The 26,958-nt window shown below is 36.4% G+C and overlaps 1 long non-coding RNA gene across 1 annotated transcript in view; it reads left to right on the plus strand.

Moving 5' to 3' along the window:
• The window catches only part of LOC139701014 (uncharacterized), a 246,611-nt gene that overhangs the window by 15,491 nt on the left and 204,162 nt on the right, over positions 1 to 26,958 (plus strand). The window lies entirely within an intron of this gene.

Genomic DNA, 26,958 nt, shown 5'->3' on the forward strand with positions numbered 1-26,958 from the left:
GTTTATAGCACTTGTAGTAGGGATACTATAAGGTTTTTGTGCTCTTTTACTACCTTTAGAGCAATTTATTTCCTTGCAAATAATGCAGCTCATCTCAGAGAATATGACTAAAGCATATCCTGATGTATCTCTCAACAGTCTCCCCAATTTGTCAGCCGATACCTGTCGGGTAAAATTTCAAAAAAAGGAAAAACTACTTAATTTTCCAAAATTTACTTATTATTAAAGCAAACTAAAATATCGAAAATCATTTGGAAGATTTAAAACATTAATTTCAAGAGAATAAATATTACTTTTTATGCTTCAATCAATTTGGGAAAAATCATACTGATCTAAACAAGCTTGATTAACTTGGAAACTGATAAAATGGACCTTCGAAGAGAAATGGCAAATCCTTTATACAGGTATTACTTAGAAGACGTTAAAAAATGAAATTGATGATTTATTTCAAAATCAATTCAAGTGGCTCAATGCGAAAATGTTGAAGTCGTCCCAAATTTCATGAATATTACGTAAGGTGAGTCGTACTGAGTCACCAACTATGCCCTATCATTCAAATATTCGAAGGCATGCCCCCGTTTATGTTTTGCTATTAAAATGAAATTTGGTAAGAATACAGTCGAACACGATATCATGAGTTACATGTGTAGTATTTCATGAATATACAAATTCGGCCTAATTTCGATTGCTAGATTTGAATTCTCGTCATAGAGACATGTGCGCACTCGATGAGAATAAAAATTATACTTGAGTGTATGCCGCAATATGTATCAAACCCGACACTAATGGCTACGAGCGAGGCTTACATACAAACAAGAGTCGCAGGCAGCAATACCAAATAGGTGAAATAATGGTTGTAATGGCATACTATGTACAGAGTGACTCCGCCCTGATGATCAATGCCTTAGATACGCACGAAAGTTCAAATTTGCCTTGCGTGGAGGAAGAGAAAATACGAGTAAACGGGATATTGTAATTCCCGACTTGTTATTTTATTGCTATTAATCAAGGCCCTGATAAATTATTAAGTGCTAAATTGACATTTATAGGTTGCATCACAGTCACCAAATGCTGGGCTGGGCAAAAACTGGAGGCTAAAAATTAATTAGATATTGCAATTTAGGTAAGATATACATTTTGAAATATTAGGGACTTATGAGCGATTTCGCAGATTTAAGGTATATCCTAAAATCATTTGCAAATTTTACGGGAATTAAAACAATTTTTATGCCATTCGCGAGGCCCTACCTCAAAAGAGTCTGTTTTCGATCCAACCAACAGTATAGCAACCCTCTATTTCATTAACACGTGAGAGGGACGTACGCCTCTACAGCAAGATTAACTAATGGAGTATCATTCGGGGTTTAGTATTTCAATTCGTATTTACGCCAATCCAACTCGACTGGCCCTGGTCATTATGAAGATGGGCAGGGAGTTCAGATGCCGTCGTGATACCGAACTTTTATCATCCGCTGTCACATTTGTCATTGACTATCACGAGAACAAAGAACTTCGAGCTGTTTTAAAACGCGTCTGTCGGTTGGTATCATTTTAATTTGACAGAGATGACACCGGGAGGAGGAGGAGAGGGAGGGTATGTGATCATTTCAAGGAATGAAGAAAGACGGGAAGATAACGACATATTCACTCATTTCATGGCTGATTTCGTGCCACGATACGAGTACTAAACACTATCCTCCATTTTACTGAACTCCCTGCCAATCATTTAAAAGTGCAGCATTGGTCTTTTTTACGCTCACATAAACAATTCCAACTACTTGATGTAAAATAATGGATGAACACGCCGAGTATGTCAATGGAAAAAAATCCTCCAATAAAGAAATACTGTGTCACTCTCAATCACGACAAGATAGGATGTACTACATGCCTTCAAGTGATTTAGCACAGCTAGACTTGCCGTGATTGAACCCAAAGAATGATAAATCGCGAGCAATTTTGTTTTTAGCTTCATATGTAAAGTAAAATTGGCATTTAAATAAGTGGCATAGCGCTGCGATACGATTCCAAATAGTTATTTGCGCGGGAAGGCTCATTAAATGAACCTCAGGTCGAATTTTTGGATCGTAATGGGAGCAGGGTTGGATACAGGAATTCCATTAGTAACTTGCGTACGCCGAAGTTTCTTCATAATTAAATAAGGTGGCACCTTTCGAAAAATCTTAGCTTCGCTTTGCCAATGATAATGACCTTCGACATTCAATCAAACGAGTCGAGCATTGTACAATTCGATTTGCAGTCTACTTCAAGTGTCAATGGGTCCTGAAAAATAGGAAGGCATCATGGGAGTTCGGTGTCCCGAACACCAGTCGGTTTTTCTTTTTCTTCATTCCGTCTCCCATTGCGAAGCGTTGTTAATCATTAATAAGAGTTCCCTCGCGGGGCTCGTGAGATGTTCCCGTGGCCATTTTTTTTATCACTCCTCGACTCTAAAGGACGAATAGTCGGCGCCCGAATTTCCTAACCCCGACTGCGCTTCATTTCGGTTTTCCCTCCCATGCGACACTCCCTCCCGATAAAAAGCCCGTGACTTTGTTTCCTGTGCATTTTTTTATATACCGTCATATGTCTCGCACGTATCCGTAAGGTATCTACATTCATCGACCGTTCACGGGGTCCCTGGAAGGAAGAAAATGAGGGAGCGGGAGGGGAAGGGCAGTGCAACTCCCAACTGTAAGTGAGACTGCTTGCTGTGTTGGCCAGAATGGAAAAATTAAAAACGTCCTGGCGCATAATGAGAGAGTGTTGATGGGATGGCTCGATGAGAGAACGATGTGGATGGCAATGAGGTGGGAGGGTTTTCAATAAAAGTGTCTCGGTTAGGGATTAACAGGGTGAATGTATATAACAATGTGTCGATATCTCTAAATATTCGATATTTTATTCTCGAGTTACCCGTATAAATCAATAAATTCAAGTCTTAATATTTTCAAATGATCGTGAAAAACTTCAGAAATCGGAAACTACTACATATTCTTTTCGTAGAACGGGAAAATATCATGGAACATAATGGACGCTCACTGTCAGCACTTGATGTGAATTACAATTATCATAATATTGGTTTAGGTTTAGGATTGGCCTACTCTATTACCCCTCGGTCCATCAAATATATACTCTAAGCTGGTAGACTACAAATAGTGATAAAAATTTTGGGTGGCTATCCACAATGGAAGTATTACATTAATAAAAGAGTGACTCATTATGAAGAGGGAACTTTAAAATACCCAATCTCCTCGTACTTGGCGACATGAACTTATAATCAGATGTCGATAAAACCGAATATTGATTTCAGATTAAGTTAGCGCGTCCACAGCATTTCAACTTCCGCAAGTATCTAAGTTTCGCCTATCAATCACATCATCTATTTTTACCAGTAATATCGGATTAGAAAATAACTGGATGAAAGCAAGTAAATTTATCATCTCTTCTGTAGTGTTTTCATAATCTTTTTGATTATCATTAATGATAAAATAAGCTATGCCTTGTACAGTGGTTTAAAATGACAAAATTAAAATAAGCACCTAGGGATGAAAGTAAAAGTTATTTAATGTAAAAGGAAACACACGAAATAGGTAAATTATTCTTATGAACACATTTCACGGGCTACTTCCACACTTTCTAAATCCAGTCTTGACTTGAACGGAAATTTGTAATGCCAAGTTGAGATAACTGTAAACATATATATATATATATATATATATATATATATATATATATATATATATATATATATATATATATATATATATGCTTTCGTAGACGTAACACGGAAGTGCCGAATAGTACAATACACAGTAACACACAATATAGAAACACAAAAAAAGAAGAACACTCACACGTTATTTCTTGATATTTCGACGGAAACAATCCGTCTTCCTCTGAAGATATAGAAGTAATGCTATAGAAGTTTACTTCTATATCTTCAGAGGAAGACGGATTGTTTCCGTCGAAATATCAAGAAATAACGTGTGAGTGTTCTTCTTTTTTTGTGTTTCTATATTGTGTGTTACTGTGTATTGTACTATATATATATATATATATATATATATATATATATATATATATATATATATATATATATATATGTATGTATGTATTCTTTTTAATATAAAATTTAGCACTAGTGGACTCAGACAAAAACACAGAAAGACACAAAAAAGGAGACTCACTAAGTTTCGAATTTTCGGTGTTCGCAGCCATCTTCATCAAGGGAGATAGGGACAGAACTGAGGGGCAGTCCACTAGTGCTAAATTTTATATATTATTATTCATGTCCGTGGGACTTTCAAAAAGTGTTATATATATAGACATATATTATATATGTGGGTCGCGGTAGTCCAGGGGTAAAGCTTTGGACTACTGACCGCAAGTCTCTGGGCACCTCCAGCTCCACACAAGCTATGTGATTTTTCGGGAAACCATTACCGGTACAGGATAAGGAACTGACCCCCCTTCCCTGACGTGTAAATAATTTCTCACGCCGTCGGGTTTAATAGTGGGTGAACTCTACCATCACCTACCAAACACCTACTTCGGGTTGATTACTGCGTTTATGGTTTTTATGGTTTATATTATACATATAATAAAAGTCAGAGGAGATAACCTATTCTTGATCGGAAACACTTCAAAGCTGAATATTTATTTATTATAATTATTATTTAATTATTATGATTAAATTATTATGATTAAGCATTTGTAGGACACCGTAGGCATATAAGTGTGGACATTTATTAGAAATTGAATTCGTTATATAAATGAAATAATGAATAAAGAGAAGATATAGCCTAAATTATATGCGTCTAATATGTGGAAAAAAGATCAAATTGTCGTGTTTGAAACGATTAGTTCTCCATTTGAAAACATCTAAATTGAAAGAGCCTATTAAATCAATGTCAGCAATGTTCCCTGGGGAAACAAAAAGTATGGATCCACATAAACCTCACAGAAAGCCGCATGGCATCAAATTACGCAACTGATTAATTAATCTAAAACCCAAAGAATCCTGCAAATAGTGAGTTTATATATACTTTAATATGCTCGCTTCTTCTATCGCTAATGATGCAGATGGTAACTATACATATATACGAGAGTGAATCTTTTAGACAACATTTTAAGCGCGGCCTTAGATCTCCAACACTACCGGGAGATGTGTGAACCGGTGTACGAATTTTTACATTCACATTCACAATCTTCGGATATGTCGACTTTCACACTTTTGTCAATATTTTAAACCCTCATTCGATTCCAGTGTCAAAGATAGAGGCAAACATTTAGAACTGGAAGGGCGAAAGGTGGAGAACTCTCCGTCAACTCAGAACGTAGACGAAAAGAACGGTGCGGTTTCCGTGCAGGGCGACCCCTGGTGTGGGGAAAACCTTTACGGTAGATAACGAGCGTAGTGAGACGGCAAGGGTTCCAGAAGGGAGGGTGAATGATGAGTGCAACGGCAGTGTGAGAAAACCCTGCGTGTGTAGCGGGACTCCGTAGGGAGAGGGCTCCCGGGGACCTATGGGGGACAAGTAGGGCGCGGCTCCATCGCTTGCCTCTGACGCCCGGGCGTTTCGAGTGTCGAGGTAGCTTGAACGCTTTTCGGAACGATAAATGCCTGACGGCAAATATCTGAAAGGCGCCGGCGGAGCCTTGATCCAATCCAGGGCGAATAAAAACTGCTGTCTGCGGGATGAATCCCCACCGTGGCCCATTTTGCTATAGCGGGGCGAGTGGAAGACAAATATTTTACACCGAAGGATTTCATGCCAGCGTGCTTCTGGTAATTCAAAGAATTTGAATGAAAAGCGGATTCCGGGAGATCGTTTTTTGAAAGAAGAGGATGCCCTCTATTTCTACGATGAATACAGGAATTTAACGTCAATTACCAACATCGAGATCATTAGCATTCATCCATAGTCTAGAACTGTGCATCCACGGAGCATGTATGAAATTACAGTGCCGGAATTGTTTTCGAACCTCTGCTTGAAAAAGTCGTCGATACTGAATGCTGCCCATGATCTTCTTGTAATAAATGATACCCTATTAATATAATCAGCAGTGTACCGATTAGTAGGTGTGTTGATTGACTATGTGAAACTTCTACATAGTGCCGAGGTTTCTCAGGGATTTAGCACTGCTACACTTCTACACTTCTTTAAATTGGCTCAACTGGCACTTAGACTTAACAATCAAGACGTTTTATTGGAAGAACCTTTTTTTTCAGTACTATTACACGAATATCGAATCTTTTAAGTGGTCTAAAATCCTTATGCAATTCCTCCTACTATCTCCCTTACCCAACATTATCCCGTCTATCTGTATTTGATTTTTAACTAAAGGTTTTATGGTCCATGTGTCATTCACAATTATTATCAACTTTTTAATTATAAGTTAGGTTAATTATAGGTCTTTATACTTCCCTCTTCGACTCTAACTTTCTTATTATTATTATTATTATTATTATAAATACACATGTGCTAATAGACACTGTCAGGTGGCACACAAGTCCCAAACAATTGCAAAATATAATACATAAAACCAGACAAACACAGATCTCTTTAACAAAACAAGTGAATCCTCATCCCATTTACAACCATTAACCAGCAAGAAAAAAAAGATACATAAAAAAAATTAAGCTATAACATATAATACCATACACCACACATAAATCAAATTTTTATATATATACCTTACATCTATTTTTAAAAGTATACACTCTGTTAGGAAAGGGCTCGAATATTTTTGCAGGTAAGGTGTTCCACTCAACAATTGTTCTATTTAGAAAAGAAAATTTTTTTTTATTTGTCCTCTGTGCCCGGCATTTTATCTTAAATTTGTGATCATTTCTGCCTATAAAATTTGGGTTCCCCGCCTCTTTCCTAAGATCTGCCCAAGCTTTCTCCCCCTTCAAAATTCGGAACATTCCACAAAGTCTGCTTAATTTTCTTCTAGATTCTAGAGGTTCCCAGCCCAGCGTTTCTAGCATGTCAGACACACTCTCCATCCTCCCATGCTTCCCCAGTACATATCGGGCAGCCTTTCTTTGCACCTTTTCCAGTTTTTTATCTTAGCATTTATCCAATCCAATTGCCTCTCTTTCCGCTACAATGCCTAGCACTTCGTTTGTTTTCCATTCCGCTCATTTCATTTTCTGTATTCTTCTCCATTAGCTTAGTTACTTTCCTTCAAAAAGCAAGCAAACGGGTATTTTTCATACGGCTAACTTTATTTGATAATGCACTCTTCGTCTTAAACTATGCATGAATTGATTGCTTTTTAGAGTCCGCTTCATTCGTCTTTCCTATGACACCAATGATTTGTGTCCGAGTTGCTTCTCCTACAAGGAAACATATATTTCTATTTTAGAGGCTTAACTCCTTCTATCTCAGGAAATTTTTGGGAGAAGACTTACGATTTATGGAAATCACACATGTCCAATTAAAAATGATTAACTTTGAAAACTTGTTCAATATTTTAATCGAGTTGAATCAATATCTTAAAATGGGAAGCCGAAACAATAAATATCTTAACCTTCCCTATAGAGCTAGTCGTTAGAGGGTATTATTGGACCCATTAAAAATCCGTACACATTCCACCTGCTGGTATGTTATATACGAGAGAAAAGGAAAAATCCTCATCCCTAAGAAATATTTTTAAATGTGATGCAATCTTATTCATTTTGAGTTTGAGATTTAGCACCTTTTTTTAACTGTCATATGCCATAGTATAGATATTTTTGGCATATTCATTGCGTACACATGCTACCAGCAGAGCAGTCATTAAATGTAGCAGTTGGATAAAATCAACACAATTAAGAAATAATGATTTAAACGACATATATATTTGTATATTATATGCCACAAAATCATCATTATGACATCACGAGGTTCCAAATTAAAAAAACAATGCAGGCGATGAATATTAAAATTTACACACTAATTTTGATATAAACTAGAATGAGTATAGCTTCCTAAGTAACTATACTCTTGTAATTAATGAAAATGTTTCTATCTGTACCATATGTATGATATAAATTATTGTATCTTTAAAGCTCATGTTCAACGCATGCAAAATTAAATATATCACACATTCATAGCTGAAATTATGTTAGCAATCTACCCGTTTTAGAAGCATCCCATTAAATGCTCCATAATACCAACTAGTTTTCTTTGCATTGTTTTGTAGAGTGAAATCAAGTATTCAACTATTAGACGCATAAAATGAATGCATTAAAACTTGAATTACTTTACAGAATTTTTAACCCCTTTAAATAGCACCTTAACACATGATTTACCCATGGGAAGAATAGTTCACATACTTAAGGCGTCCGTCGATGAAAAAATTATCCCTTCTTGTTGAATTTGGTAGAGCAAGCATTAATATTTTCAAACCTAAATAATGAAATTTAATCGTAATTTAATACTTAAGCAATACAAAAAAAGTATGCGAGAGCATTAACTATCAAAACGTGGAAATTGAACAGAATAATGAGGTTTCACTGTTTTACATGAGTTGTAATTAATCAACCATCAATACTTAGGAGTACGCGCGTAATAAAAATAGTGTTTTATCATGATTGTGATTTATTGAAATGTATATGGTCAATTAATATTAAATAGCAATAATAATATCAAAGAGAAATAGAAAAACATGACAGAAATTAATTCAGAATGTATTCGAAATCTAAGGGCAATAGAAGTGACGTAACAAAAGACGTGAGAATTCGTTCCTGGAGGTAAAACTCAAACAGTCCATTAACTGTGTAAGAGTAACATCCATGAAAGTTATCCAAAAGCTTCCAGATCTATTGTGCGATTTGTATTCAGGAAAAATATTGAAAATAGCTTAGAGTGATTGTGGCATTTATTTTCCACAAATACAAATATAAGGAAAATTCTTTCTTCCTTTTACGTAAATCTTTGATAAAATCAATGTCATTTAAAATGAAAACCGAGTAATTCTCTGACTTTAAATATATATAAGAACTCTGTCTTACTCAAAAAGTATTTTTACTTTTCATTGCCGAAAGAATGCGTAGTCTAAAGCCTCATATCCTTCCACAAGGTGGCAAATTTGTATTTATCAGATATACGGTATCTACTAACGTACCTTACAGCTGACTTTACCAATTATACAAAACTCAATGCCAATTCCATCGAGATTAGATATATAGCATAATAATTATATTAACTTATGTAAAACTATTGAATATAATGTCTAATTCCTTGGTCAGTTTTATGAAAAAACCTAATAATAAGTAGATACCAAATATCTAAAATATATCGAAATAGAGAGATATTGCAAAATTGTCGAACCTTAGGGACATGTAACGCCAATGTACAGAAATCATCTTAGCAGGATGCTTAAATGTCCAGTAAACCTATCCTATGGGAAGCATAATATCAGCTAAGATATTATGTCAAGGAAACTATAACAGGGAGATTACGACACCAGTCGTCAACAGGCACTGCGGAGAAACCAAGACCGGTCACAAAAGCCAAGTGCGCAGCAGACACGTAGTGGAGAAGGCGTGTGATTTTGCAGAAGGGGTGGTGGCGGCAAAGGGCAGGTCGGCCGTGTCGAAACCACAACTCAACGCCGTGGAACATTAGGGTGCGGCAGAGGGAAGTCGTGTTAGCCCAACCGATGCGCGTTTGCACTCCGAGCCGAAGCTGGTTTGCAACATTCCTTCCGTGCACCTTTAATGCCAACCTGTATTCATCATCCTTCACTCAATATGACTCGGAGATTTATCAAGCAAACTATCAATAGCGATCATGTCGTTACCCTATTTTTCTCTGCATAGAAAAGTCAATTTAAGTAATATTATCCTTCATTTCCTAAGAAGGAATTCGAACGCTTGACACATTTAGGGATAGTAAAAAATCACATGGCAGTCAGGCAAACGACTGATTCATCATTTAACACGTTTCCAGGTAAAAGAAAACATACATTTTATGATGCAAAATTGCATTTGAAAAGGTCTCTATCAATGTAAAATCGTTCGCAGAAAGTAGCATGCATTAAAGGTTTGGTCCATATACGGTCGTTATTTAGCAGGGCATATGGCACAATCTTTCTCAAACGTTTTTACACCGTAAATTGTAGAATCTGTGGTATCTTTCTATTTGTAAATGCCATATGATTTGTATTGTCGAAAGGTGATTTGGAATAGCGTATATCTTTACGAGGTTTGATCAGAAAGTAACTTATATTTCGGTCTAGAGTGGGGCTACAGCCACCAACTTGGTGTACAAATGTCCCTACACTCAGTATGCATCTTGCTGTGGCAGTTTGCAGACTGTGGGGTCTCTACTTTGCTCCATTTGAACTGATAAAGTGGGCGCTGCAATAGAAAATCCCACAAGTCTGATCTGTGATTAGGTTTTTACTGGCAAAAACCAAAAGTCATTTAAAAAATATAGGCAACTTTGTGAAGTGTACGGAGACAGAATAATGAGTAAAGTCGGAGTGAGGTAGTGGTGCATTCAGTTTGAAACTGGCCGCACCAGTTTTCATGACGAATACCTCAGTGGTCGACATGACTTTGTGACAGAGGAATTGACGGTGAAAATCAAAGAAATAATTCGTGAAAATCGCCGATTTATGATTATGGATCTCTCGCTTGCAACACAGCGTATCGACAGTGACGGAGAGTAGCATGCTGGTGTAAACAAGTGGTTGAAATGTAAGGGGGCAGATTTATTCAGAGACGTAATTGAAAAGTTTGGGCATTTTCATTATAAATACTTCAATTTGAATGGCGAGTATGTAGAAAAATAATTTCAGAATTTGCCTTTAAAATGCAAATGATAAAACTTTTTCTTGTCACTAGGTTCACATTTCATTTCAAAACGTAAGTTACTTTCTTTACAGCCCCCGTGTGTGTGTATGTATGTATTAATATATTTCGACGTTCAACGTCATCATTCACCTGATATATACAACCTTAAATTTATAGCTAAATATATGTTTATATATACATATATTTATTTTTATTTATACATTTATGGTTATATTAATCAGGTGATGATGACGTTGAACGTCGAAACCCGTGTCATGTCTAAATAAAATTCCGTGGAATGATAAATATATGATTTTTTTCTGCATAAAATGAACCGATTTCGAAAAGGCCACGCTCCAATGAACTAATTATAGATTGATTTCTTGAAGGTTGGGGTTAAATTCTAAGAAAAGAGAGTACAATTTTAGAAATAGGCTCTTAGAAGCGATCGGGTAGCGATTCGAATGGTTCTGGCGAGCGATTATTAGAAACCCAATGAAAATAGCAGCATATTACTACTAGATTTTTCTAAAATGGTGGTAAATATTTCTTCATTGCTATATAGGGATGGTAACGTCGACTTATTTCCCTGACACTACCTTACATATGACAAAAAATGTTCAGCATGTCTGAAAGAACACGAAGCTGTGGCTCGCATGACTCCTTGTCCTTACCTTGTGCTATAAAAATACAGTCCAAGGAGGAGAGATTGAAATTCACTCTTGATGTGATGAGAATTCAAACTAGTGACCTCTTTTTATAGTTCTAAAATTGATTATAGTTCTAGAATTGATTGACCCAAATCGGGAGTTCCTCTATTAACCAACTTACACTTGCTTTCATGTGGTAAAATTTATCCTCAAACCTCAATCCGTTGATTTTTCTCCATGTTGAATGTACATAAAAATGTTTATCTCTATTTTACTCCTAAAACACGTAACTGTGCATTTATGGAATTGTAATTCCTTCAATTTCACCAGTCGAAAATACTACCTACGTCGCGTGAGATAAACTCGCTATAGACTGGACTTATATATTTCTCGGTATGTAGCGATGTCGTTGGTAAATCATCCTTTGTTGACTCCTTGGAAGAAACAGACGTTAATGAACATTATATATATATATATATATATATATATATATATATATATATATATATATATATATATATATATATATATATATATATATATAGCGGTCCTTGTCACGGATCCTTATAGACGCCGCAAGCACTTTCTCTCCCTCACCAAAAGGCATGTCATCGATTACTCTTTCCTGGTTCACACTGAAGTAAGAATTCCCCAATCTAGTCAACATATTTCTAAATACCTCATAAAATATACACTTGCATATCATTTATGACTTAAGTGAGTGATATGGCATCTATTATCGAGTAATAGCGGGTAGGAAGTAGATAGAGTGTATCATTTTATTTATTTATCGCGTAGTACCTCGCAAGCCACCGCCAGATGTTGTGGCAAGGTTTGGAAGGTAGTCATTAGAGAGGTGAGGCGTGGAGAGGGATAGACTAGGTATGTTGGACGGAATAAAGCTTGGCAGAAAGAATAAGGAACTAAAGAAGGATTGAGCGGTGCTGGGTACCACATAGTATCATGTACGATTATTATTATTTTTTAGGTAACATTCAAGATAAGTTTTGGATGACACAGACTGAACAGTAAAACCTTTTTTTTTGCCTCGCTTAACAAGACACAACCTGCCGTATGTAACAATATGCTGTTCTTCCAATTTTTATACTTTTTATCTCTCTTTTTAGTCAATCAATCATGCCTATCGTTTACATTCCCTTACCTTGCTTGACAAACGTACTACACTCTATCGCAATCTCCAGCATTCCACCGCCGCGATCCAAACTCTCTGCATGCACCTTTCCTGCACTCCATGGATGCCTCCAAACAACCTCACCTCGCCCAAGAGTTCTATTATTTCTTCGTTTGGTTTCCTTGCTATTTATTTCATCTTTTCTTACATTCTCCATGCCTCTAAAAAGCCTTCAATCGAAGCCTATCATCTTGCCTCAACGATCAGGTTTCCGTGCCGTATAAAACCACGCTGCGTACCAAAGCTTTCACTGGTCTTTTGTTAGCATCCCTGCCAGCGTCCGTCTCCCTACTTCTTGTGAATATTTCTTTACATCTACATCTACATAATACCCCGCAGGCCGCCGCAAGGGCGTGTGGCGGGGGGTGTTAGGTCACCAACTGCAAAAAGGAACAATACCACATGCAAAACAACAACGTGGAAAATTACACCCACAGCAGCGCACACACTCGTGCAAAAATCCCTTCATCCTACACTCATGCAAACACATATACCGCAAACCAACAAAAATCTGCCCCCCAGGATGCACCACGAAAGCCAGCCATTACCCTAACGCACTTCTTTTTATATCTCTACTATTTTGACAAGATCGGTCCAAAACACTTCCAAGAATTTTCCATGCATTCTAGCTCTTTTCCTTTGAATTTAACTTATTACTTTTTTAAAATCCCCAAACCTTTGTTTTGCTTACCTATATATCCTATAATTATCGTATTGATTTTCTACTGAGCTCAGCAAACATCGTAACCCTTGGTTGATGATTGGATACGCTTTGGGTTGGTATGTCTCGTAATCATCCCAATTCTACTCCACATGATAACCCATCACTAATAGTATCAGATGTCTTTGGTACTCGGTGGGCATATTAATTAAGGTTCTAATTTCTTGTGACTCATCACGAGCGTTGTTATGAGTGAAAATCAGAAGTGCATACCCTATCCATCGCTGTGCAAAAGAGAGCTGCGAAGACATAAGCTATCTCCGTTAAACGCAATATGTGATTTCCCAAAGAGTGGTAAGATGAGGACTGGGCCCCTGGAGCTTCTCCATAAATCTCTTACGATATTTTTATCCCTCTTTTGCCAACTATATTCGACCAACCTCAACCTAAAATGACTCTTCGGATATCCGTAATTACTTTTATTCTTTACCTCGCTATTTTGATGGTAAAAAAGTGAACGCACTTAACTTTATTTCTTCTAAAGTCACACTGTGGTAACTACGAGCCCTAAGCACGAAGGTGCCCAGAAGGGGATAGGTTCTTCATTAAGGGTTCCTTAGCTCATTACGCCCCACACTCCACAAATCCCCTGCACTTTGCTTCCCATTTTCCGCAATTACCCCAGTAGCGTTCATTTCCAATAGAAAGATAAGAAAGGAGGAAATGAGCAAGGAGTAAAAGAGCAGGTGCTCAACTTTCCCTGCCACGAAAGCTGCTAGTAAGCGAAAGGATGTGAAGGAGTGGATGAAAACCGTCGAGGAAACCTTTACTTTTGTGTCTGTCAACACGTGTGTGTAAAGGGTCATACGGAGAATGAGTCATTAGGAGGAGTGCGATAAAATTTTGATGGACATGGCATAATGGACTCCGGGGAGGACGGAGATTTGAGGATGGTAAAGGATGGCGCGGACGGAAAACGTGGAACGAAACGCTAAGAAAAGACGGGATGAGAAAAAGGTCGTCCCGAAATGGAAATAAAAATAGCCAAGGAAGGAAGTGGAAAGCTGTGACGCTGAAAATACTAAATGTATCTTGCGAAGAAATTGCCGGAATAGTGGAAAAATCGGACGTAGATCCATCACAAACTTCCTGCTAACGTCCACATAGGACACAGAGGGTTTTTTTAGTGACATGGATTTAATTTGGTCCAACGGAAATGTGTGCGGAAGGAATGCTTTCTGCGCTGTCCTAATCTAAGGGTTTTGTTCCACACCAACAAAGTGACCAGAAAAATTGCCTCTTCCGTTGGTGAAACCACTTCACACAATGGAGGCGGATATTTTATTGTAAAATAAGTTTTTTTTGAGAGGAAGAAAGTGCAAAGTATTTATGAAGGACCGACGTTTTGTGAACAAAGCTTTTTCCGCTCTCCGCTTTGATGTAGTAAATGCAAATGTTACAAGTTCTATATATCAACACCAAACTCCACAATTCTCTTTCAGAAATAAGTTTGAAAGCACTTTGTTTATATCGTAACCAGGCAGAAAGCGTCGCTATTGTTCCTCAAAAAGAAAGGTGAGCAAAAAAAACAGAAGATTGGCTGACGATGAAATAGAATTCCAAAAATATTAATATAGTCTTTGCTGGCTCATATTATACATTTAAGAGGCATAAGTTGAGTGAAGGCAATATTATCGGATTAATGCAAAATCTTTTACTTTTTACGAGTGCAGCCACAAGAAATATTTTATTCGGGAATATCTGTTGTCTAGAATCGAAATTTGTTAAAATAAAAATTTAGAATTAGCCGTAATAGTTGCCACACTATTAAACATTAATAACTACTAATAACTGAAAAAAATAAACAGTGGATTGAATGAACTCAAAAATCTTTCCTAGGTCTGCAAAACATTGAGACAGCAAAGATAATATTTATGTGGAAATCTACTTCTTAATGGTATTTCTGGTCTAGAATAATATCCAATTCTCATGATTCCATAAAAATTCAATGGTTTATTTTGTGAAAAACAGCGCTCTAACTTCTTTCTTTCAAAACAATATGCGAGTGAAATTTTTAATTCTCATGAGTAATATGCATTTAAATATTATAAAAGCAAAGGGTAATGATAAATTATTTTTAATAATATTATCTTTTTAGCTTTCTTTTGAGAAAGATGCATAATAAGAGTCTGAACAAGTAATGCATTCAAGAAAATAAAAAAAAGATGAATTGAATTTTAAACTATACACAGAATATGTAGAATCATAACCGAAGTTTTAGGATCTAACTTCAATTCCAACATGTCTAGACAAAATATTTAAATTATAACAGCGTCCTCATTCACTATTTTTATCTAGGATTGATATGTGGGATCGATCCAATTACTCTCAGACCTAAAATGTTTAATATAACCGACAGTTGATATTCTCAATAAGTTTAAATAAACAAATCAATGCAGAGTGTAATAAATTTTTAGAGAAAATGGGTATAACTCTCTTTCATAGTATTTATTTTCTTATTCTCTTGCATAGAGTATTTATTTTACGTCTTCCAATTCTGCAACAATTTTTATTGGTAGATCAATTGCTACTATTTTCTTTAGCTGTTTTTGCAACAAAATTTTCACGTTCAGCTTTTGAATGTGAAAGCATCATAGGTTTACAAGAACAAAATATGATAAGATTATTCAAGGAGACACTGTTGCTCTAATTTATTCAATTCAGCACTCTAATTTCATGCTCTAATTGTAAAACTATGGATGAACAAAAGAATAATGTTACTATAAGGCTCTTGAGAAATAAATAATGGCCAAGAAAAGCGGCTAAATGAGACCATCCCAGATATTCCCAGGGAATTAAGCGGTGCTGTATTTATAATTATCCCCCTTTTCGTTTGCGATTTTTTACAAACCTTCCGTATTGCTCATTATTTTTTACAATTACCTACTAACTGACCAGGTTACATTCTATCAGAGCTTCACTCCGTGTATTATGTAATAGTTAAGAATTATTATTATTTCACACATATTTGTGTTATTTTCCATCGCTAAAATTCAATTCATCACTGAATAATTCATACTGTCCGGTACTTAATTTGCAATTTATTAAATGGAAATCAGAGGAAATGGTTCGTCATTGGCATCAATTGTGACAGTTCGACTCATTACCTACAATTGACAACGTTGAAAAAGTTATAACATGCAATGAATTTCAAAAGTTAAGGTTATATTTCAGAATCTTAATAATGGTGGACTAGGGATTTAATAAAAATATTTTTTTTGATATTTCATATTTCACCGTGTCAGGAAATCAGTAAAATAATTAACAGAATGCTCTGTTACGTTTATAATTATGTAACTCACTGACCTAAAAATATATTAGTTCTCGTAGAGCCGAGATACCTTAAATTCACCATGAAACACATTATAGACAATAGCAGAGGCAAAAATTCTACTTAAACTCATAATTAAACATTCAGTCATGGAGTCCCGATTGAATACGTAAGAGTTCCTTTGAGCTATTTTTAAAAATTTAGACCTTTACTTTTAAAATTCAGCTTTGAAATAAAATAATGCATTTGAAAGTAATTATATAAAATTAGTCAATTCAGGGTTCAAAAAGGAAAACAAAGATTTTTTAAAAAGTCATAAACTTATGAAATAAACCATGCTAACAAATGCAATACATTATTTTTTTCTTTCGTAATTTATATTTAACGTATCTCCTGTTGCCTAATTGATTAAGGCACACTGTTCAGTACACATTCCAAACATTTTAACAAATCCCAGCAAAACGATTAATTCCTATTTCATGGCCTGGATTTAAACTTATAGTGTAAGTATAGTTACACCTCAATCGTTATTTATATTCAAAAATAATTAAATCCTAGTCATTATGTGCGATCCAATCAAAGTACATACCAATGCATGGAGTGCAAGGTTTTTCCTTCCACGTCTTTTCGCGTCTCGCGTCTTTTCGCGTCTTGGAGAAAAAAATGGAAATATGAAACAAATATTAACTATAGCATATTCGTTTCTCTCGAAGTTTCATAAGTCATACAAAAAATTATACAATTACGCACCAATCATTCATTTCCGAGGTTAAATTCATTAAACATGCCGTTCAAATATCTCTCTCTATAAATTGTTCTTATTACTGTTACATTAAATTTCACTCGTTCAATTGGCAAATTTGTGAACCTCAAGGCTGGTTTAGCATTTGAGATAAAAGATCAAATAGCAATAAGTTCTACGGTAAGTGGAATTAAAACATTTGGAAGATCGGTTCATTTCCCTACATCACCTAAAACAGTTATCTATACACTTAGAAGTGAGAAGCTAACTTAATTAGGTAATCAATACATATTTCATTCTCTGCACCATTTTTAAAAACTGTTCAGGGTAATAAAACAAAAAGCGAATTACCATACGATGCTGCTATTTTTCCATCTCAGCGAAATTCATGAAAATTGTCTTACTCGAATGGCTGCCAAATCCATACAAACCTTTAAATCAGTCTGGAATTTGTTTCCCCGTTGTTTGATAGATGGCAGCTCACGATGATAACATAAACTTCTCTCAGGAACGCCCTTTGTTGTCAAACACGGGTACTTATTGAACCGCCTTTGTAAAGTAGCCACTCACATTTTAGAGTCCTATTTAAAAATTTTCTCAATTCCTGATAAAAATGCCGTCATACATCCCAATTTCTTCTGTACGACGAAATGATCCAGTATTTGTTATAGGTGGAGCATCCTTTATTATTGGTGTGTCAATGTCAGCACGATATGAACTAGGCTAATAATGCACCGGCTTTACAATTTAGAAACATCGCTCCCATCGGTGATTTCCGATCCCAATATCATAATCTTGAATCAATTATCAAATTTCCAATTTGTTTAAAAGTTGCCCTTTTTTCCTATTTCTTCCGAGGGCCCACCCTCGTACGAGGGTCATCCGGAAAGTAGTACCCGTTCGTGCCGCATGAAGTGCTGACGACGCGAGTAGCCGCTGGACGAGGTCAGATAGCTTCAGTGGCTTGTCTGCCTTCTCTGAGCCAAGTTGCGTGACGCTAGCATTGCCTGTGTTGTTTCTGTGATTGTTTACAATGTTTAAAAAAATTGAGAACGCCGCCAGTTGTGAAGTGAGGGCAGTGATTAAATTCCTCAATGCAAGAAACGTTCGCCCATGTGATATTCATCGCCAATTAAAGGAGGTGTATGGAGACAATGTAATGGACGAGTCGTCTGTTCGGCGGTGGTGTCGCAACTTCAACATGGGGAGGGGGAACACACACGACGATGAGCGTTCGGAGAGACCGTCTGTCATTACAGACCAACTGGTGAGCTCAGTTGACGAATTCGTGAGGAACGATCGGCGCGTCACAATTGATGACATCTGTGAGCATTTTCCCAATGTTTCTCGAACAATTGTTCATGAAATTGTTAAACACCATCTGCATTATGCAAAAATTTGTGCAAGATGGGACCCTCGCGTATCTCAATGAGCTGGCGGCGAAGGATTATGCAGCAGGAATACAGAAACTTGTCACACGTTATGACAAATGCCTTAATTTGCTTGGAGATTATGTTGAGAAGTAGTTTAAAGTATCCTCTTTCAAATAAAATTTTTTATGTTTGTTAATATTTACTTTTGTGTCTTTATTTCACGAACGGGTACTACTTTCCGGATGACCCTCGTATATACCGCGTCAGATTGACAGCTCCTAATTGAAATATATCACAATAAATATGAAGGCTAAAGTCAAAGTTAAATTTTTTTCAATACTCATGCTTATTTTTGCTGTTGAAAGCCCCAAATATAGGGCAAGGAGATGATATCAACGAAGTGCGTTTAAACTTGTCCATACGAAATTTTTAAGTTGGAACACCCTAAAATGTTGTTTTACTTACTGAAAACTAGCTTTCTCTTGTTCTGAATATTTATTTAGTAAACAAACAGTCGCAAATGACTTCACCGTGGACAATATGTTAGTTTTATCTTTACTGCAACAATTCGATTTTCTAATATTCTGCCTTCCTAAACTTATTCAATTTCCTCTTCTCATGACGGCTCTTTTTTGCCTGATTTGAAAGCAGCATTAAATTGTGAAATGGATATTTAAAATAATTTTTATCGGCAGAAAAAGCATTCAGGTGAAATTTGGATTTAATTAAATGAGACTGAGATTAAGTTCAAAAGAAATTGTATGACTTAATTGACGCATGCAGAAAAGGCGGAAGCTAAAGGAATAAATGAAAAGAGTATTCAATGAAGAGATGTTGAAAAACAGAGTACAATATACGGATATGAAAGAATATATAGCTTTATGTATGCGCAGGAGCGAAATGAAGATAATAAATAGTTTGGAGGACATGAACTGCTGTAAATGTGCCTGAAACTGAAAAATGAGCAATAAGAAATATTTATACATTTCGCGTGTTCCAGTAGTATTACTACACCAGTGTAACGCATTCCGGTATTATCATAAACGTCAAACGTCTGGCATTAACCGAGAAGACCATCGAAAACAAATCACCATTCATACGATTATTATGAATAAATAAACAGACTCCTTAAAAAACCAAATTTAGTAGATTTACAGTAGGTCTCAAAATATTTTCAAAATTGATGGTAAACTATTATCACACATGACGATAATCAATGGATACCCAAAAAAAAATATGGTCCTTTCCTGATTAAGTAAAATATATAAATTGTAAGTTTATATATAGCTTAGAGTAATATATAGCTATTAGAGTAATAATTGTCAAATACAACTATATTGGTTGAAACATCTTCCCAAGCATAACTAATCTTTCCAAAATATTGTAAAACTTCATTTCCTCATAAAATAGAATTGATTCATATGCGATCGCTCCTAGCCATTTGACCAATTATGACCAATGCAGGCTATTTGCTATATTCACTAAGAGTATTCTCAACCAGGGAAGGAAAAATTGAATTAATACTGATAATTTACTCTTAGATAAAAATTAGCATCACCTTAGATACGGAAGTACATTTACAGGTATTTCACCGGAAAATAATTGATTGAATGAGTTTTTGTAGATAATGATTTTTTTTCAGAAAAGAAGATTCAGAAAAAATAATTGGTAATCAACCCTTCAAAGTTGGTTTAAACAGCAATAAACGCGCTCAATACCACTTCTTTTCCATAAACCTTGCTTATTTTCCTTTTCAACAAATTTAAACACGCTCATTTCACGTTATTTTACCCCGTGCGTGTGAATCTAAACGCAAGAGTGAACAGGAAAGTTTCATTTTCACCCTTGCACAAAAACGTTCGTTCGTCCGTCTCGTCCCTACATCCGCCAACCTCATCTCCTTTCTCTCTTACTACGCGAAAACCCCTTTTCGTCCGTCTCGAAAAGATCCCCCCGACATGCAACGCCGCGCCACGCGGATGGGGTCAGAACTTCCACCGGAAAGGGAGAGAAGGGCGAGTCGAGAGAGGGAGAAAAAAGAAATGACTATCCAGATTGCGAGAAATAGCCCCTCCACCACCTCTCTCTCCCTCTTCGGGCATCGCATAAAAAAAAGAGGTGTACACGATGGGGAGGATGGGAGGGTGAATCATGAGGGGAAGGCGTCGCGTGCTGCTGGGCTGCTAGTTGAGCCGCATTAACACCAGAGGGAATCTCCCTTCCCTTTCTCCAACTCTCTCTCTCTCCCCTTTCCCTTCCGTCCCAAATGCACGGATATAAATCTACCAGTTCTTCGCCCACTCCCTCAACGCACACACACCCATCTCTCCTATCTCTTCCTTTCTTTCCGCCCCGACCCACACCCATACCACACCCTTTCCTCGGTTAGCACTCCCTCTTCGAGCGGAGGGAGAGAGAAGGAGGCAAAATAAATTTGGTCAATAGATAAATGGAAATTTTCAATTGTTCTAGAAACACGTTCTATGAAAACTTAGCTAAGTACGTATAGATGAATACAGGGCTCATAAGGGAATATTAAATTATAAAATTTATAGACAAGTAGATTAAGGTACTCAACAGCTTTCCATCTTTGCAAATATAACTTGTTTATACAATTTCTCTAGGTGATTCTCCAGGAAGAGAAAATAGACTAAAACTGACGACTGTAAATGTAAGTATTTATATGTGACAGTTGGGTTTCCGATAATCATAAAGGTGAATTATTTAGCGGGATATATTAAAATATAAAACAACTGAAATAATACTAAAAATTATTGAAAAAAGTACTAAAAAAGTTGAGAACTGTGATAATGAGGCGAATTTTAGGCAAGCAAGGTAGGGTAAGTACAAGAATATGCATGTTGGACAGAATTAAAGGATTCAATAAGAATACAATATTTGCTAAAGTTGTATTATATAATTGGCAGTCACGCTGTGTCATGCTAGGTGAGATTTAAGAAAGTTGCTTTGTCTACGCATCTATCCAAAATCTAGTTAAGCATTTACTACCACTAAATATTTTTCAACACAGCGGAAATTTTCAATATATTTACGAAATATTTGACAAATCACGCAATAATTAACAATATGGGCAATAAAAACTGTTACGGCATGATATTTGACACGAAAATATATAAAAGAGTGAAGACGATTTTAGACATCTTGGCAAAATACGTGAACCTTCTTAGACAATTGCCACTGCAAAAAATCATAAAATATTGAGAAAAAACAATGCAATTTATGTCAGAAATGAGGTAGGTGAAGTATGAATTTACGACAAGCTGGATTACATGGTAGGAAGAAGTGAGGTCCGTGGAAATTCGAAGGCGCGAAGGAGACGGAGGGTGGGACGGATAAATTACGCCTTTGGGAGCCGGAGAGGAAGATTTGCACTCATTCCTTTGTGTCTCGTCCTCACTCCTTCGCCGGCCACGCCCCTCGACGAAATTGGGAGGGGAAGAGTTTGTGCCGCGGGTGGAGGCGCATTAGACGACGGGGGGGGGGCGCAAGGGGACAAGTCGCTTTTGGAGGAGGGATCGAATGAAGGGCACGGTGAATCGGAGGGGAAAGAAAAAAAATAGCAAACGCGTTATGGTGCAACAACGTTGGTCGAGATGGGAGAGATGAAAAGAATTGAAAGATGTGAGTTGGTAGCTAAATCGGGTTCAAAAGGAGAAGGCGATTGATCAATTTTTTTGCACTGTAAACGACAACCTGGTTCCCATTATTGTAATCTAAGTAGCAAAATGGAAATGCATCCTGAAAAAAGATTCTGTTCAGTGACACACTACGCATAATTATATCTTCATGTACTTCCACCTTAATTCGCGACGGAGGAAGATTAAGGTTGACTGAGATCACTTATCGACACACACATCATCAAAGAGTCATTAATGCCACTAATGACTACATTTTTTAAATATTTATTTGTTACGTTAACATATTTCTGTTCTCATCGGCGACTAGGCAGTAGAGTGAGTAGCTAGAATTTTCGCTATCTGAGAGTAAAATTTGCTAACATGAAGCTAAACACACTTTAAAAAATTTGAAGCTTAAATAAAATAGCAGAGACGAAGAAAAAATTTAATACACATCATTAAAATTGGTTTTCCCAGTGCCTTTTCCTCTACTTAAGATCGCGAATGGCGCATTTCATGTCACTCTAGGGTATTACTTTAGGAGTATTTATGGTGGGAATAGGGTAGAAGGAATAAAGGTTATTGTTTAATCCTTTGAAAGGTGATGCACTTTTAATTATCACAGCATTACATTCCGAATTACATCAACTCATATTAATGGCAATCATCTACCTACAAATGGGAGTTAATATTCTGGGCAAGATTTTCTCTTCGGGAGATTTTAAGGCCAGGTCGATATCGTTGTCAGCTAATATATTCCGAGGTTGTACTTAGTTATAGACTAAATAATGAAAAAAATAAATAAACTTCTTTGAGATTAACTGTCATGAAGCTTATCATCATTCTTGGTTTAAGTAAATAATATTAAAAATGCAAAGGAGCAACTGCAAACAAAGCATACGCTTCATTTTCAAAATTTTCGAAAGAACTTGGCATCCGGTATGATACTTCAAAAGGATGAAACATTCCCACATATTTAATCAAATTAATATGGAATCTTTACGCAGGAAATCCCTGCTAATATTCAGAAATTATTTGGCATTCTTATAGGATTAACTTAGAATGAAAGAGTCGCACGTCATTTTTGAAAAGACAAAGGTTTTGGTATAATCTTTAGATTTGCTATCTAGTTCAATTAGAAGTCATACAAAAAATGTTCATATGATAGTTTTTGTTGTTTGAAAAACCAAGGGAAAGTCTCTGTGAGCTCCAATTTGAGCCTCACTTCCTACCAAACTCCACCACTACCGCACTTCATCTGAAATAGAATCGTGTGATTAATACTCTCTCCTTTATCTCACATCATCATGACAACGTAAAGGAACGGAGAGCAGTCCCTCTCTCTCTCTGGAGAGAGTGAATCTGCGGATATTATGGCGTCAAGCTAATGATGGGTGAGGAATTAGGTAGTAAGATAGCAACGTAAACTGGACACAATTTATAGGCCCTGATGAAATGAGTCGTAAATCTGGATCGTGATCAAGTTGGATCCGAGATTTTCAAAGGAGACGTTTTGTGTATTGATTCCATGCCAGGTGCATGCTCAACGGATGGTTTCAGTTAGCAAACAACAGAGTAGATACCAGGAGCGGATCCAAGGAGATGGGGCGGTCACATTCCCCCTTGGATGCCTTCCGGATCATGGAAATGGAGTAAGTGCGCAGGCCATCAGGGCGCCAGTAATCATCCAGTAACAGGGAATACCAAGCCGAGAGTCGCCGCGAATCTCAGTCAGGGGTATGGGATTGAGGCAGCGGGATTAGAAGAGGGAATTGAGGGAACCTGAATCCAAATAGGTAACTGTAAAACTTCAATTTATAAGACCCTTCTCAGGAAATATATTATGACTGATGGGAGCACCACAAATTACAAAGAGAGAGAGGAAGCTACGACTTGTAAAGAGGTACAGAGCACCTAAGTGCACCAGTGACACTTAGGAAATTATAATGCCCCCACATTGTACTGTAAGATTGGGTCTCCAGGATAAAATAAGAGAGATAGATACCAGCAGTGGCAAATTTATTTATACATTCGTTCTCCCCTCACATGATACATAACTATAACATATCGGACGTTACCATTCTCACTTTCTAAATCCAAAAAGCGAAATTAAAAAATTTACTTGTACATTACCCTTATTGATGGATGCAGATCAGTATACATGTGTGATAAGTATACCCTGCGTTTATTCATGCGCAAAAATAATTTATATTAATGCGTTATTAGGTATTCATAATTATAAATTTGGCGACCTAACATCCCCGCCATACGCCTAATGGCAAATCACGGTCTAGATGTTGATAGAAATGGAAAATTGTAATTATTGAAACCAATGCTTGCGTTTTGAATATTCGGCACACCGAAAGTTTTTATTAAAATGTCTTAAAGAGGAAATAAGTTCAAAAAAGAGTGTGTTAAAGGCAGGGGATTAACTCGAAATTATGTTATGAGGCAAGATAGCTGGCTGAAAACAACTGTGAAAGACAAAATGATCGGGAAGAAATGCAGAGAAAGAAACCCAAGTGAAATGAATGAAGCAGATAAATAAGGTTTACATATCATTATAGTAATGCAATGAGACCTTCATAATTAGTTGCCTTGTTTTATGCAGGGGCACTGAGGTGAGGCGTATATTAATTTTATGTGCTGAGACTAAAACAACCTTTGGGGAGTTTAGGAACTGCTACATAAACCCATCGTAAAATATTGGTAGCTGGTAGAATGACCGTTTAACCGTATGACCGGAATTAACGTTCTGACCAGAGGGTTAAGGTTCAAAACTCAGGCATTTCCTTTGGACAACCGCTTGAAACCTTCTCGATTTTCTCGTACCCGGTACTTTGTGGAAAACCGCAGTTGTCACATGTAATGAACTGGCTAATCCTCCAAACCTGTTATTGAGTGGATTTGGCATGTTTTAGAGCTTAGGTTACGGTGAACTTAATCTACGTATCAAAACTCATCTATCAAAACAGCGGGGACGAGATTGTTGCACTTGCATACACGTAGCATGAAACATAACTCGGAGAGATTGCCAAGTAGCAATTCCTACGGTGAAATATTTCAAATAGGAATAGGATCGATAAGTATAAATTGTTTTAGTTGCAAAAACTTAGCGCCATCATTAAGATATCTCGCACTTCCATTCCTTGAACAGTAAAAAAATTACAATTTTTAGTTACGAACGGCATTGATAACCATCATTAGGTTTGGAGAAGCCGTTGTGAAACAAACGCTGAATCAAGATTGAAGAGAGAATTTATGATGGTGAAAGAGAATGAGAAAGTTAAGACCAACAAAAGAAAGGCTCTCTAAACCGTTCGTGTGGTAAACCCACGGGACGAGAGGGGGAATTTTATTGGAAAGAAGCGGTATTACGTGCGCCCCGGTAGACAGAAATGAAATAAGGTTCTCGAGTTGAAAAGATATATAGTGGAGAAGAAATACAGATTTACGTGTGAAGAATATGACGGCGGCATTCTGCGAGAACGAATGAAGTCAGGCCATGAGGGGGAAAACTTCCAATACTAACGCAACCCATAAAACTTCTCCCACGCACTTTGGGTAACCCTTTAGTTTACTTTACAAATTGACAAACTCGAGCGAAGGAATAACATCAGCGCGCGATTAAATAATTTGAAGAAATGATTTCACGATCTTAAAATTTGAATCCTCTTAATTAATCACGAAGATCACGAAGTAAAATACGCAATCATGAAAACATTTTTCTAAATAGTGATTTTTTATATGCACATTTTTACATAATTAAAGAAATGCACTACGGAAAAATACAACTTAAATTAGTCTCAAATATGTATGCCATCATTGAAAAATATTTTTCCCTAAATTTTGAAGTTCAGTTACAAAAATAGATACTCTGCTAATTAAAATTTTCACAACACGTACACTTGTATTCAAGGATAGCGAATAATATTTTGCAATTGAAGTAATAAAGGGACGATAATAGTATAAAAATACATAAAACGATGTTTTTAATTGCAAGAACTTAGATACTTGAGCAAATCATGATAACAAATCAATGAGTTGACAAAGGTAAAATGAAAAACCTCAGGTTGTCAAAATCTGAGACCGGTTATCTAAAATGATAAAATTAGAGTCATGAAATTAATGAATAGCGTTAAAGGTGAGCACTTTAGAGTCCCTAATGTATAAGAGTCAAAATTATTCAGCCTTCACTCATACCCTATGAAAACGCAAAGTTTTTTGATCCTTTTTTGTTTACCATAGTGGTTAATTACATTTATTTACGAAAGAGATTAAATATAAACAACGATACGATGTGATTCACGAAGTGGAAAACGGCAAGGAACTGAGAAAATACTATTAGCAAATATTTCCTGGCCATAGTACAGAAGCTAAATTGGATCGTTAATACATTGAAATTATATTATATTCACAGATAAACCAATGATAGGTTCATTGAGGAGATAGAAAATGCGACTGATTAAATGCTTCTGGCGATATTAAAAGAATTTTTAAAAAACAAGCAATTACGAAGTATTTTCTTAATTATGAAGGAAAAACATGAAACCAATACATCACTCACAACAAACCTCAT

Source organism: Hetaerina americana, unplaced genomic scaffold (genome assembly GCF_022747635.1).
Source record: "Hetaerina americana unplaced genomic scaffold, ioHetAmer1.1.p SCAF_11, whole genome shotgun sequence".
Lineage (NCBI taxonomy): Eukaryota > Metazoa > Arthropoda > Insecta > Odonata > Calopterygidae > Hetaerina > Hetaerina americana.